The sequence below is a fragment of the Microcaecilia unicolor genome, chromosome 2, assembly GCF_901765095.1.
Source record: "Microcaecilia unicolor chromosome 2, aMicUni1.1, whole genome shotgun sequence".
Classification (NCBI taxonomy): Eukaryota; Metazoa; Chordata; class Amphibia; order Gymnophiona; family Siphonopidae; genus Microcaecilia; species Microcaecilia unicolor.
In genome coordinates, this window is record NC_044032.1 from 344,938,373 (window position 1) to 344,954,149 (window position 15,777).

At 45.6% G+C, this 15,777-nt stretch overlaps 1 pseudogene; it reads left to right on the forward strand.

Moving 5' to 3' along the window:
- LOC115463704 overlaps positions 1 to 15,777 on the forward strand; it is a 232,699-nt pseudogene that overhangs the window by 78,052 nt on the left and 138,870 nt on the right.

Sequence of the window (15,777 nt, forward strand, 5' to 3'; positions counted from 1 at the left end):
GGATTCTTCCTTGAGGGCTAATTGGCCGGCCCTGGAATCGGGCTTGGCTTATTTGGCAGACTTGCTGTATGAAGTCTTGAGAGTCTCGGCTAAAGGTATGGCTCAGACAGTCTCTGCACGGCGTTGGCTTTAGCTGAAGCATTGGTCTGCTGACCACGCCTCTAAGTCTCGCCTGGCTAAGTTGCCTTTTAAAGGCAAGCTGCTCTTTGGGGTCGAGCTGGACAAAATTGTGACCGATCGCGGCACGTCTAAGGGCAAGAGGTTACCAGAGGTCAGGGCTCGGGCCAGTGGTGCCCGCCCTGGTTACTCCAAAGGACGGTTTCAGGAAGCCCGTCGGTATCGCCCGGGCAAGTCGGGCTCCTCTGCCCCCTCTTCCTTCATGAGGAACTTCTCCCCCAAGCAGCATTCCTTTCGCAGAGACCACCGTCCCGGAGGTGCGTCCTCCGGTCCTCCCCCAGGGTCTCGTACCCAATGACGGCGCCCTGGTCCATGGCCCAGAGCAGATTGGAGGACGCCTGTCCTCGTTCCTGGGCGAGTGGACCAGGGTAAATTCAGACGCTTGGGTGCTGGAAGTCATCAGAGACGGCTACAAACTAGAGTTCTGCCGACCCTTAAGAGACGGGTTTGTGCACTCTCCCTGCAAGTCTCGGTCAAAACTGTGGCAGTGCAGCAGACTTTGGATAATCTGATCCGCCTGGGTGCGGTCGTTCCGGTGCCAGAAGATCAGCTTGGCAAGGGACGTTACTCCATTTACTTTGTGGTACCAAAGAAAGGAGGTTCTGTACGGCCTATCCTCGACCTCAAAGGGGTCAATCGGGCCTTGAAAGTTCGGCACTTCCGAATGGAGACTCTCCGCTCTGTTATAGCGGCAGTGAAGGCAGGGGAGTTCCTGGCATCCTTGGACATCAAGGAAGCTTACTTGCATATTCCCATCTGGCCTCCTCATCAACGCTTTCTGCGTTTTGCAGTCCTGGGCCGACACTTCCAGTTCAGAGCCCTCCCGTTCGGGTTGGCTACTGCTCCGCGGACCTTCTCCAAAGTAATGGTGGTCATCGCGGCCTTCCTACGAAAGGAAGGAGTACAAGTCCATCCTTATCTGGACGACTGGTTGATCCGAGCCCCCTCTTATGCAGAGTGCGGCAGAGCTGTAGACCGGGTGATTGCTCTTTTGAACTCCCTGGGGTGGATCATCAACTGGGAGAAAAGCCAGCTGCGCCCGACTCAGTCCCTGGAGTATCTGGGAGTTCGTTTCGACACCCAAGTGGGCAGAGTGTTCCTGCCAGTCAATCGGATTGTTAAGCTTCAGGCTCAGGTGGACCAGTTCCTATTAGCCTCTCCTCTTCGGGCTTGGGACTATGTGCAGCTGTTGGGCTCTATGACGGCTACGATGGAAGTAGTGCCCTGGGCCAGGGCTCGTATGAGACCACTACAACTCTGTCTGCTGCAGCGCTGGACTCCAGTGTCGGAGGATTACGCTGTGCGCCTTCCTTTGGACCCAGCGGTGGGCAAGGCGCTGAGCTGGTGGCTGAGGACAGAAAAGTTGTCCACAGGAATGCCTCTTTTGACCCCGGAGTGGGTTGTCGTCATGACGGACGCCTCTTTGAATGGCTGGGGAGCCCACTGCTTGGGAAGGACAGTGCAGGGGCTCTGGTCTCCTGCAGAGGCAAAGTGGTCTATCAACCTCCTGGAACTCAGAGCCATTCGATTGGCGCTTTTGGAGTTTCTCCCGGTACTGGCGTTGAAGCCAGTACGGGTCCTGTCGGACAATGCCACGGCTGTGGCCTATGTCAATCACCAGGGAGGTACCAAGAGCGCCCCTCTAGCCAAGGAAGCCATGAATCTATGCCAGTGGGCGGAAGCGAACCTGGAACAGCTGTCGGCGGCCCACATTGCCGGAGTCATGAATGTCAAGGCGGACTTTCTCAGTCGCCATACCTTGGATCCCGAAGAGTGGCAGCTATCTGCTCAGGCGTTCTTGGACATCACGAAGCGCTGGGGCCAGCCGAGCCTAGATCTGATGGCGTCATCGGCCAATTGCCAAGTGCCGCGCTTTTTCAGCAGAGGACGGGACCCTCGATCTCTGGGAGTAGATGCTCTTCTCCAACAGTGGCCGACACAGGAGCTTCTCTATGTGTTTCCGCCCTGGCCCATGTTGGGCAGGGTGCAAGGCCGGGTGGCAAAGCATCCGGGCCGGATAATCTTGGTGGGTCCGGACTGGCCCAGACGTCCCTGGTATGCGGACTTGATCAGGCTCTCAGTGGACGGCCCTCTGCGGCTGCCAGCGGAGCGGGGCCTGTTGCATCAGGGTCCCGTGGTGATGGAGGATCCCTCCCCCTTTGGTCTTTCGGCCTGGCTATTGAGCGGCAGCGTCTGAGGAAGAAGGGCTTCTCAGACAAGGTCATCGCCACTATGCTGAGAGCGAGGAAGCGCTCTACTTCTACTGCTTACGCCAGAGTTTGGCGTACCTTTGCATCGTGGTGTGAGGCAGGCTCACTTTCTCCCTTCACTGCTCCAATTTCTTCAGTGTTGGCGTTCCTGCAAGAAGGTCTGGAGAAAGGCCTGTCGCTCAGTTCCCTTAAAGTCCAGGTAGCGGCTCTGGCTTGCTTCAGGGGTCGCCTGAAGGGTGCTTCCCTGGCCTCGCAGCCAGATGTGGTGCACTTTCTCAAGGGAGTTATCACCTACGCCCTCCTCTGTGCTCGGTGGTGCCTGCGTGGAATCTCAATTTGGTGCTAAGAGCCTTGCAGAAGCCACCTTTTGAACCCTTGTCGAGGGCATCTCTGAAAGACCTGACGTTGAAAGCAGTCTTTTGGTGGCTATCACTTCAGCCAGACGAGTTCCGAGCTCCAGGCGCTATCATGTCAGGAACCCTTCCTGCAGTTCACTGAGGCAGGAGTGTCTATTCGCACGGTGCCTTCCTTCCTGCCCAAGATTGTTTCTCGCTTCCATGTGAAATCAGCAGCTCTGCCTACCCTCCTTTCGTAGGGAGGACTATCCAGAGGAGTACTCTGCTCTCAAATATCTAGATGTGAATCACAAACTCAATCTAGGTCCAAACTCTATAATTGGTTGCACGTATTATACTACAAATTACTCTCTAGTAACCGTTTAACATTTTAAAAATTCTTATTAATAAATCAATATAATCTTCCTAAAATTAAATCCATTCCCTTAACCCATAGTTACACCAACCAATCCATACACACTCACATCACCAACACATTTAAAATTGCACACAATTCTCCAAAATACTATTACAATACAACATTAAATAACATATATCTGACGATATTTTGCATCAATATTATTACTCCACATACTGATGATTTTGATTCATTGAAAGTGATTTGAAGAAAGGTTGCTCTGGTGGGAGACTTCAGAGCACTGGATTGACAAGTGACTAAAAGAACTATGATCACATATTGATGCAAAATATCGCCAGATATATGTTATTTAATGTTGTATTGTAATAGTATTTTGGAGAATTGTGTGCAATTTTAAATGTGTTGGTGAATGTGAGTGTGTATGGATTGGTTTGGTGTAACTATGGGTTAAGGGAATGGATTTAATTTTAGGAAGATTATATTGATTTATTAATAAAGAATTTTTTAAAATGTTAAACGGTTACTAGGAAATATCTAGATGTGAGACGAGTCATCATCAGATACTTGGAAGTGACCAATGATTTCCGGAAGTCGGATCATCTGTTTGTGCTGTTCGCAGGTCCTCGTAAGGGTCTGCAAGCTGCCAAGCCTACAGTAGCACGATGGGTCAAGGAAACCATTGCAGCGGCTTATGTGGCCGCGGGGAAGATGCCGCCTATCCAGCTGAAGGCTCACTCCACCAGAGCGCAGGCGGCCTCGATGGCAGAGGCCGGGTCCGTCTCTTTGTAAGAGATTTGCAAGGCGGCAACTTGGGCATCGGCTCATACCTTCTCCAGGCATTACCGCTTGACTGTGGCTGCTTGGGCGGAGGCCCGGTTTGGAGCTTCGGTGTTGCGGTCAGGGATTTCTATGTTCTGCCCTGGGTGAGTACTGCTTTGGTACATCCCACCAGTCTATGGATTGATCAGCATGATGATATGGAAGGTAAAATTATGTATCATACCTGATAATTTTCTTTCCATTAATCATAGCTGATCAATCCATAGCCCCTCCCAGATATCTGTACTGTTTATATTCTGGTTGCATTTCAGGTTCAAGTTTAGTCTTCAGTTCCTGTTCAGGAGGACTTCGTGTTCAAGTTTTTTCAATTGGATTCTTCAGGAGTTGAGACGATTTTGTGTTACAGTGAGCTGCTGCATTCCTCTCCCCTCCGTTTTACGGGGCTGGATTGAGACCTAAATTCTGCCGGCGCTCCCTCCCGCTTCGTGCGGCTGTAGGGCAGCTTTGTACCCCTTCCGCTTCGGCGGTGTTAGGGTCAGTCAGCTCCTCCCGCGGTTGCAGTTGCAGGATAAGCCAGATCCCCCCGCATCGGCGGGTGTGGTGTCCCTCCCCCGCTCCGCGGGGATGAGCTGGACGGATTCCCCTCCCCCACTTGTGTGGGGATGAGCTGGGTTAATTCCCCTTCCCCGTTTCGGCGGTGGTGAGCTGGGCAGAGTGTCCCTTTGTGGGTGTAATTCTCTAAGAGCTGAGTCCTGCGGATGGAGCTTTGATATCGACATACTGAGGAGTTTCCGGCAGCACATGACCACGTATAGGGAGGCAAAAGGATTGCTCTCTATCTCCACCTGCTGGTAGATGGACACAACCCACCAGTCTATGGATTGATCAGCTATGATTAATGGAAAGAAAATTATCAGGTATGATACATAATTTTACCTTACCACATTCTCTGGCAATGAAGTCCAGAGTTTAATTACACATTGAGTGAAGAAATATTTTCTCCAGTTTGTTTTAAATGTACTACTTAGTGGCTTCATTGCGTTCCTCCTAGTCCTGTATGGCTGCCGAGCTGCAAAGAGCAGGAAAGATTCTGCAGAGCAGACTTTTATTTGTCTCCTGCGACTGGAAATCCTTGCAAGCCCCAATGCCAGATATAAAGAGGGAATTTATCTGAGACCTTCAGGGATCTGCCCAGCCTTCTCTAGTCTTACTCATCTTTACAGAAACAGGGAAATCTCTAGCCTTAATCCAAGAGTAAACAAGCGATTTACTACTATTCTTTCCACTCCACTCAGTAATTTATAGACCATAATATCTCCCCTCAACCGTCTCTTCTCCAAGCTGAAGATCCCTAGCTACTTTAGCCTTTCCTCATAGGGAAGTCGTCCCATCCCCTTTATCATTTCTGCAAGGTACTTGTGGCCTTGATTGGCTACTACTGGAAGCAGGATACTGGGCAAGATGGACCAGTGGTCTGACCGAGTTTGGCTATCCTTATGTCATCCTTCTCTGCACCTTTTCTAATTCTGCTATATCTTTTTTCAGATGTGGTGACCATAATTGCAGACAGTATTTGAGGCGCGGTCACACTATGGAGCAATACAAAGGCATTATAACATTCTTATTTTTGATTTCTATTCCTTTCCTTACATTCTATTTGCTTTCTTTCTTGCTACAGCACAATGAGCAGAGGGTTTCAAAGTATCATCAACGATGATACCTAGATCGTTTTCCTGAGCGATGACCCCTAATGTGGAACCTTGTATCACATAGCTATAGTTCGTGTTCCTCTTTCCCACATGCCTCACTTTGCACTTGCTCACATTAAACCTCATCTACCATTTGGATAGCCCAATCTCCCACTCGTAAGTTCCTCTTGCAATTTTTCACAATCCTCTTCTGATTTAAGAACTTTGAATAACTTTGTCTCATCAACAAATTGAATTACCTCATTAGTTATTCCCATCTCTAGATCATTTATAAATATGTTAAAAAGCAGCATTCCCAACACACACTCCTGGGGAATCCCATTATCTACCCTTCTCCATTGAGAGCACTGACCATTTAACCCTACTCTATGTTTGCTATCTTTTAAAAAGTTTTTCATCCACAACAGGACATTGCCTTCTATCCCATGACTTTCCAATGACTTCAGGAGTCTTTCATGAGGTACTTTGTCAAATGCCTTTTGAAAATCCAGATACACGATATCGACCAACTCACCCTTTATCCAGATGTCTATTCACCCCTTCAAAGAAATGTAGTAGATTGGTGAGGCAAGATTTCCCTTGACTAAATGCATGTTGGCTTTGTTTCAATAATCCATGCTTTTGTATTTGCTCTGTTCCGATCCTGGGGGTGGGGGTAGGGGGGTCTATCTCTCTCCCTCTCCTGGAGCTCACTTCTCAGTTGCTGCTTAGATAACAGTGATTCCCACTAGTTGTAGGTTATCAGGCCAGCACAGGATTGCCCCTTTCCTCACAGATCCTGGCAGAAAGACCAGGTTTCTCTCAATATAGCCTGCCCACTAGGACTGGCCCTTCCCATATCCACGAAGAGAACAATAGTAAAAGGATCCATAGACCTTCCACAAAGAAAATCAAAGAAAAGCACCCAAACACAAGTAGAGAAGCAAGTGTTGCAAAGAGGTCTTTCGTTCGCACCTACTTCTAAATATGACCCATTCCAGACTAGAATCAGTTTATTTAAATTTCAGAGGAAATTACCACTTCAACGATTTTTTCTCCACAACAACTAATTCATAGCAAGATTTTTCAGTTATGACAAGGAATTCCAAGTGGATACCCCTGGTAACATTGGCCCGGTGATTCAAGCTTTCCACAAAGTAGTCCTTAGAGACATCACTAAACTTGAAACATTAAGAAGAGATATCCTTTTCATAACTTTACCAGAGGAAAATATGGCCTTACATACTCTGTCTTCGAATACTGATATCGTCATCAAACCAGCCGACAAAGGCAGGGGTATTGTAGTAATGGACCATGAAGCCTATATAAATGAAATTATGAGGCAATTGGAAGAATCATCCTTCTGTTTACAACTTGACGGTGATCCAACAGAAAGTTTACAGAAAGAGATAAAAGAAATATTAGAATATGCTAATAAAATGGGCTATTTAACTACTAAAGAACATCATTATTTGCTCACAGCATGTCCCACCATTCCAACTATATACATATTACCTAACATCCATAAATCCATTACTAATCCCCTGGATAGGCTATTCACATGCACACTGTTTCTTTGCAGTAGTGTTTTGTGTCACCTATTTCTTTACCCTCCTGCACAAATTCAGTTTTACTTCCATTGTGTATTTTTAATCCTATTCGTAGACATCTCTGTTTTTGTATTTTTATGTACTTTTAGCTGGTTTAGATTAATTGTTAGGTGATGCTTATTATATTATTATTTTTTTTATGTTTATTACTTTTTATATTTTGTCTTATGCTATGCTATGCTTTTTATTTGAGGACCCATGACAAAGGCCTTCATGCCAAAACACAGCTCGTGTCCGGTATCATCTATATGCTGCATAGATGGACTGTCACGCTTGCTACATTTGAAGAATTAAACCTTTTTATTGAACCATTCTCTATTGGTCTAATTGGAACTTTTACTTGGTGACGTCCACTTTTGTTTGGGTTCTCATATTTTGTGAAAGGTTTGTTTTCCTTTTTTCTTTCCATTAATATTTTGTTGGCATTTATATTGTGCATTTTTGTTTTTTTCTATAATTATTGTATTGCATGGTTCCCTCTTTTTGTGGTGTTTGTATTATTTTTGACATAAAGAACTATTCAACTGTCACTTCTTTTCTGGTCCACATGTGCTGATTACTATAGCTCCTCTTCCAACAGCTGAATTAGCTAACTTGTGAGATTTCCGCTGTATCACTAGGGACCTGGAAACCTATCTAAAACAGTATCTGGATATCTGGAGAACAGAGCTCTCTTCCTCTATTACTATAATCTACAGGAGATCTCACCTCACTGATGGAGGTCTATTACTCAAACATGATCATGAAAATTGACTGATGGTGTCCTGTTTGGGGTTCCAGGCATCAGTCATATTCAAGGATGTTGCTGCTTATTTCTTGGACGTGGAGATGGAACATTCTGGGAGAATGGCAGAAGGAGCTTTACAAGAAGGTCATCAAGGAGATTCATGACATCCTCATGTCACGCGGTAAATATGTCTTTTCTATCATCTACCACACAGGCAGATTATGAAATCATTGTTGGAAAAATTACCGGTACTAGATACCATGGGCACCTTAAACTAAAGACTTTGTACAAGAGCAGCTGGACTCAGTCTCCCTTTTCTATACATGGAGGGGCATTTTCAATATGACATCTACGTCCAACTGTGGACATTTTGTTCAAAATGTCCAAAACCGAAATAGCAAATATAGGCATTTTCAAAAAAGCAAACGTCTTTTGTTTTCTGAAAATACTGTTTGTAGCAAGGTTTTGTGCTGTATGTGTTTATCTTTTTAGGCCATTTTTGTAAAATACTGTCCCAAGTGAAAAGCATAAAAAAATCAAGCCATTGGGATGTAGGCCAGCATGTTTAGTGGCCTGGTCCCCCAGACTTCCTAGGAGAGCAGTGGGGCATTCTAGGGGGCACTGCAGTGGACTTCATATAAATGCTCCCAGGTATACATTTCACTGTGACTCACTTATCTTGTCTGCTGAGCCCTCCAAAACCCATTTCCCCCAACTATACAGCACCACAATAGCCCTTATGGATGAAGGTGGCACCTATATATGGGTACAGTAGGGTTTTGGTGAGTTTTGAAGGGCTCACTACTACTGCTACTTAACATTTCTAGAGCGCTACTAGGGTTACGCAGCGCTGTACAGTTTAACAAAGAAGGACAGTCCCTGCTCGAAGGAGCTTACAATCTAAAGGACGAAATGTAAAGTTGGGGCAGTCAAGATTTCCTGAATAGAGGTGTAGTGGTTAGGTGCTGAAGGCTCACAGTTTCAACCACAAGTGTAACAGTTAGGGGGAGGTGTGGGCCTTGGGACCACCTGTCTACGATTGCACTGCACTGACCACTAGATTCCTCCAGGGACTTGCATGCTGCTCTAATAGAACTGGCTATAACATCTGAGGCTGGTATGTAATATTTTAATTCACATTTTTAGGGAATGGCAGGGAAGAGCAGAGAAAGAATTTACCTCTCAGACTTCTTGCTGAGAACTTCTATGTAAGGACATGACATCTGTGCTGTAGTCGACTATACTGTGCAATGTGTAACCAGATGTCAGAGAAGATTATAATGTAAATGTCATTTTCCTATTATTAACAGGTTATTCAATTGTTAATCCTGATGTTATATTCAAGGTTAAAAGGAAGATGAGAAATATTTCACTCAACATTTTGAGTGTGAAGGCAACAAAAACCCAAATGACCCCACAAAGAGTAAGTAAATGTTTTGGATTTAAAGAGCTCTGCATTTTCAGTTCTCATGAGATGGGTCATTCACATCCAATATTTGGAGACTTAAAATCCATTTCTTAATTTAATATTATCTGATCCTTGGTAAAACCTTCTTGACATGTTTTCTAATAACAGGCCTTCCGATTATAACGTCTGTGTTCTCACTGAATGATGATGATCTCCCCTTCTTGGATCAAGCTGAATCAGCGATGTCTGAACAGACTCACCCTTCTGTAACAAGTGAGTATAAAATTCCCACTGCACATCTTTAGCAAGGTCAGCCAGGACCATTTAAGGAAATTAGTACTGGTGGGATAAGAGGCTGTCATCATCCTCTCTTTCTCGTACTGTCTGTTTCCTAACTTTGGCTGGAGTAGGCTGCCTGTGGAGATGGAGGAGGCATATGATGGAGGTGGGTGTCTTGGGGGCGACTTAGGCCTTGTATTCTCGTCCTTTGCCCCTTAGGAGGGGAAAACACTTCAGCCTGCTTGGCTGGTATAAGAGAGACAATCAGACTTAGATTAGGCGCAACCAAGCAAAGTCTTTATTGGTATTTCTCTAAGTGAGAACAAAAATGATTGTTCCCTCTGGAGCAATTTGTTATGCAGGAAGCAAAACACTTAGGCTGAGCTACAAGGCTGCTCAGTTTGACTTTCTCATTCTGCACTTATATATAAATTTTTTGTTACATTTGTACCCCGCGCATTCCCACTCATGGCAGGCTCAATGCGGCTTAGGTACTTATTTGTACCTGGGACAGTGGAGGGTTAAGTGACTTGCCCTGTGACATGTTTCATTTCTTCTAAAATATGTGATTCTTCTTATTCTTACTTATTGTACATAAAAGGGTATTTCCTGTTCCTGTTTTCTTCATTATACTTAAAAGGTTTTTTCTTTCATTCTTACCAACCTCTCCTGTTCCAGTATAGTGCACACTATGTTCTCATTGGCCATTTCCTTATCCCCTACACTTGATCCCTTCATGCAGCAAGAGTAAACAAATTGCATGACATACCTGGCTCCTTCTTCCCTAAATACATATTTGTGGAGAAAACATCTCCTTATTTGGAGGGTCCTCGGCCTCACTCACCATCAAAGGTTATATCAGTTTTTATCTGCCATATATGGATCATATAGCTTCAGTTCCTCATGAATTTCTCCTTCTCATGTCATTTACTAGAAGTGCACAACACTTGCTATTTGCAAAGAAATGAAACTTATGATACAAGCAACAATAGGAAGAAACAAAACTTATGCCCATTACAGCAGATCTGAGTGTTTGCAAAACCAAGCAGAGGAAGGAATATACAGCCTGAAAAATCCTTCATCCCAGAATGTCAAGGGTTTGAGAAATCTGTATTGTTGAATGGACTGGTGGGAATGGAGAGGCTTGCTCATAGTGGCAGGGGGAACAAGACTGATGAGAGCGGATAAGGTTTGACTTAGCCATGGACTTTTTATATTGCATGTGGGTTATTGTATCTCTCTCCCAGACCTGCCCGTGGTTCCCTTTCAAGCCCCCCTCCTCTCCTGAGTACCTTTGACCCTGTACTACCAGCGGAAGCTGTATTCAAAGGATGCCTGTGGCCTGCACCAGGCGTTTCCCTCTAACCTGGCCCACCCTTCTAAAAACAGGAAGTTGTGTCAGAAGGGGCAGGATGGGAAAAGGTACGGTTCAGTCCTCAGGCAACCTTTGAGTACACCTTCTGTTGGTGCTGCTGCGCCGAAGACTTGCTTGCTTTGCAGAAGGTACACTGGGCCGGAGTGTTGGGGGGATTTGAGAGGGAGTCATGGGCAGGTCCAGGAGGGGAAGAAGAGAGGGAGGGAGAAAGCGGGCAGCTTAATTATGATTCAATTTTTAAATTGCGATTACTAATTAATTGCAGTGTTAATCGGATTAATGTGCAGCCCTGGAAAAAACAGCTCTTAAGCGAAGGCCCTTTGGATTGGGAAATTTTAATAGCAATGGCTTCCTAGGTGTAATATTTCATATGCTAGAATTGATTGGTTTACCATCATCAGTCACTTCAATGATGGTAAACCAATCAATTCTAGCATATGAAATATTAAAAATCATAATGCACCATTTAAACTGAATGCAAGCTTTCACCAGGCGCAAATGCAATGTTTGCAAGATGTGTGTAATTCTCTCATTTTTATGAGCCCATAAAATTAATCAAGCTGCCTATTCCAAATTCAGTACAATCTCAGTTATCCGATCTTTACTGATCTGACCATCCAGCATATCTGACGCCCCCCCCCCCCCCAGTGATGTTACACACCTTCTCTTTCTGTTTTCCGAACCTGGGACCTTACTTTTGCCGCTGTTGTAAGCCGATGCTGCTTTTACTGCCTTTGTTCTGCATTGTTCGTGTGGTTACCATTATTTTTTCGTAGTATCCGACTTTTCATTTTGCTGACAACGGGTCGGTTCCATTTAGGTTGGATAATCGAAGGCGCGGTAGGGCTATTGCGTGAGTTTTGTAAACATCCTATACTGCACTGGGTCCAATAAGCAAGGGGGCATATTGTGGTTTGGTTTGGGTGGGACTAGGGAGGGCCCAAAATTAGAACTTCCTACAGCAATTACCGAATGAGAAGAAACTTCCAAGTCTAAAAAGGACGTTTTTATTTAGACCTGTTTGAATCATGGTAGGTCGGATAATCGAGACTTTACTGCACTTTGCACTTTTCAATAAAAATTTAGAGCAGCCTAAATATATACTGTTAAAATAATCCAACTGACCTAGAATGAACCTCTGCATAACAATTCGGAAAGCTATTGGATCTAAACAGTTGTAGGGAGCTGGGTAGCTCCCCTGGTAGCCCTTACCTGGCTACCCTTAGAAGGGAGGTGTTTGGGGATAACATAACAAAATCAGGTATACAAACTTGGTAATTTTATTGTATGGCCAAAAAGAATATCATAGATAATACAAATAATGTAAGGTACGTACAGTACAGGAGAAGAATCTGGCAAAGGACAATGAAATAATATTGTTAGCTGAGGGGAAAGACCTTTCTCAGATACTGGCTGCAAAGCACTGCTCAGGGACTTGCGTCAGGTACTTTCCCAAAGTTGTCTTGTGCAGTTCATACTTATATACATAGGTTATCTTAGAATAGTGTAACACATGCTTCCCACTGCAATTCCATTCCCAGCATAGAAAGGATGTGCTTTTGCTACATCAGCAGGAAACTAATCAGGCTACAGAAACATAAGGATGTCAGATATATCTATCATGCCCTGGTACACGTGGAGGGGCATAATTGAACGGCGCCGGCCAAATAGATGGCTGGCCATCTTCCAGGGCCGGCTCCCGCGAAGGGGCGGAGGCCAACCGTATTTTTGATTGGGGCCGGCTAAATCGATCGCCGGGTTTAGAGGAGATAGCCGGCTTCGTTTTTCAGCCATAATTAATCCGGGCCCGGCCATCTTAAACCCGGCGAAATGCAAGGCATTTTGGTCGTGGGAGGAGCCAGCATTTGTAGTGCACTGGCCCCACTCACATACCAGGACACCAACCGGGCTCCCTAGGGGGCACTTCTAGAAACTTAAAAGAAAATAATAAAAATAGCTCACAGGTGCATAGCTCCCTTACCTTGGGTACTGAGCCCCCAAAACCCACTCCCCCACAACTCTACACCATTACCATAGCCCTAAGGGGTGAAGGGGGGCACTTACATGTGGGTACAGTGGGTTTTGGAGGCGTTTTGAGGGCTCAACATAACCACCACAAGTGATACACAGGTGGGGGGGGGGGGGGGGTGGGCCTGGGTCCACCTGCCTGAAGTGCACTGGCACCCACTAAATACTGCTCAGGGACCTGCCTATTGCTGTCTGGGAGCTGGGTATGACATTTCAGGCTGGCATACAGGCTGGCAAAAAACTTTTTTTTTATTTTTGGGTGGGAGGGGGTGGTGACCACTGTGGGAGTAAGGGGAGGTGATCCCCGATTCCCTCGGTGGTCATCTGGTCAATTGGGGCACTTTTTTGTGACTTGGACCTAAAAATAATGACCAAGTGCAGCCAGCGAAATGCTCGTCTGAGCCAGCCATCTTTTTTTCCATTATGGAGTGAAGCGACCATCTCGTAACCACGCCCCCGCCCCGCCTTCTGTACCCTCCCTTGAAGGTTGGCCGGCTCCGCGACGAAAGCAGCTGGGGCCGGCCAAATCGGCTTTCGATTATACCGATTTGGCGGGATACAGGAGATCGCCGGCCATCTCCGATTTGTGTCTGAAGATGGCCGGCGATCTCTTTCGAAAATAAGCTCAGTTGTCTGTTATAGCAGATGGTGGTATCATGTGTGTCACTACCTATCCTCATGGGAGCTGGGTGAGGCCAGCTGCCAATGAGTTATATGTACTGACTTGCTTAGGCTATCAGATGTGTACGTACAGGTCATGAATAGTTCAGGGTCCTTGCACAGTATTGTTAACTGTACAGGTATTATGGTGGCAGGACTATCACAGTTTCTAATCATCCTCAATTTTCTCATCATAAATGTCTTTTTCACCAAAGCATTTATCTGCCTTTCTGGGCTTAAAGTGCTTGTGAAATCACTCCCAGTATTTTCAGACTAGTCTTATGTAAAATCTAGATACGAGGGTGGGGGGGCATTTCTGGCAGTAAATGACAATGCCTCCACATTGGCAACACACTGCTCGACTACCGCTGGGTTAGCTTTGTGAGCCCTTACTGCCTTCTAAATACCGCACTGCATGATAGCCTAGACGTCCAAGGAAGCAGGTTTAAGTCCAGATGTTGATCTTTTTTCCCCTTCTAAAATTTGGAAATATACATTTATTGTTTGGGGCCTACCTTAGTCCTACCACTTCCCTTGCCAGATGCACATTTTTCAGTGTTAGCCCATGTATATCCCAGCTTTGTAAAATCGGGCTGGTGTGCTAATAAGCTAATTAACTATAAATTACTCTGATAGAATTTATGGGCTAGTCTCGTCTGTTTGGAATATAATTTTGCCCTAAAATGGTCCGAAAACAAAGAAAAGGGGTTCTCATGGAGGTTTTGCTGGCAGTAAGAGAATAATGCCAGACCTTGGAAATATAGATAGATAAGAAAGACAACTAACCTTACCCTGTAGGGCTGCCTGGAAATGCCCTTTGGCTCCTTCTGTGTGGCAGGTCTCTCCTTTTCCTCTTGGACTCCAAACTGAATTGCCAGCCGGCTCCTGAACAAGGCTCTATATATGACTGCCTGTTCCACTGTGTCTTCAGTTTGTGTTGGTTGTGGAAGGCCATCAGCAATGAAGCTGAAATGCACACAGCTCTTAACTGCAACTCTCTTAGTTGAAGCTAAGATACTACCCAGTACTGGTTCTTATTCAATACGGCACATATTCTTAGCTCAGTTCCTTTATGAGCACGGAGTTAGCTCCTCAGCAATACTCAGAGAGACTGCATATTGGCTACTAAAATAACAACTGTCAAGGAGAAAGGTGTCTGTCTCTCAGTGTAACAGGCTAACTGCCTGTGTAGCTCTTGTCTGTCTCCTTCAGTAGACTCCCCTTGTGGACTTGATATAATGGACATCATGTCACACGTTAGAACAGTTCTCTGCTTGATTGAGTTGGGCAGATAAAGACTGCATGCATAAGGTGTGCACGTGGGCAGTATGGTAAAGCTAGGATCACTGAGCTAATCAGATGGTAATTGCATGGGTGTAGTTTGGTCATTCATTGGGGGGGGGGTGGCTTGGCTTATTAGAATATTCATTTGCATATTACATATTCATTATGGTTCTTCAAAAAAACCCACACCCAGACTAAAACACTGAATTTAATGCCATGTATATCAAAGCAATGAAGTTTTTGGTTTGTTTTTTTAACTGAAATGAGCAGCACCAAGGGGAATTTCTGTCATTATGCCCTCGCTACTTTCACACAAATTAGCAAGGGGAGAATGCTACTTTCCCTAGGCCTGACACAGCACCATCTCTGTTCACTTTCTCCAAATCCCAGCTCTTTCTCCCTTCCTTATCAGCAACTCTCCATACTATGCCAATAGATAGAAAAATACCCCCTCCCCCAAACCCCAGTATACCTGCTACTGGGAAACTGGAACAATCCAGACTGTTACATATTCCTGTACAGACACTACATGCTAGCAGGCCCGCGAGAGACGGGGCCGGGCCCGGGACAAGGCCGCCCCTGGGCCCTGCCCCCACTGCCCCCCCACCAGGTTGTCGCAGGCCCCCGGAATTTTGTCCCCCCCCTGTCCTCCCCTCTCAGCGGCCCTGCATGCTAGCAGAATCCTTCACCTAAGTTGCACATGCAGACATGGACGACCCTCACATGATACAAAATAGGGAAAAGAGGGAGAGTAGTGGAAGGATCTCCAACATAGGACATTATCATGCAGATAATTGCCCATAAAGCCTCTTGAACAATTTACCCTTCCACTACTCT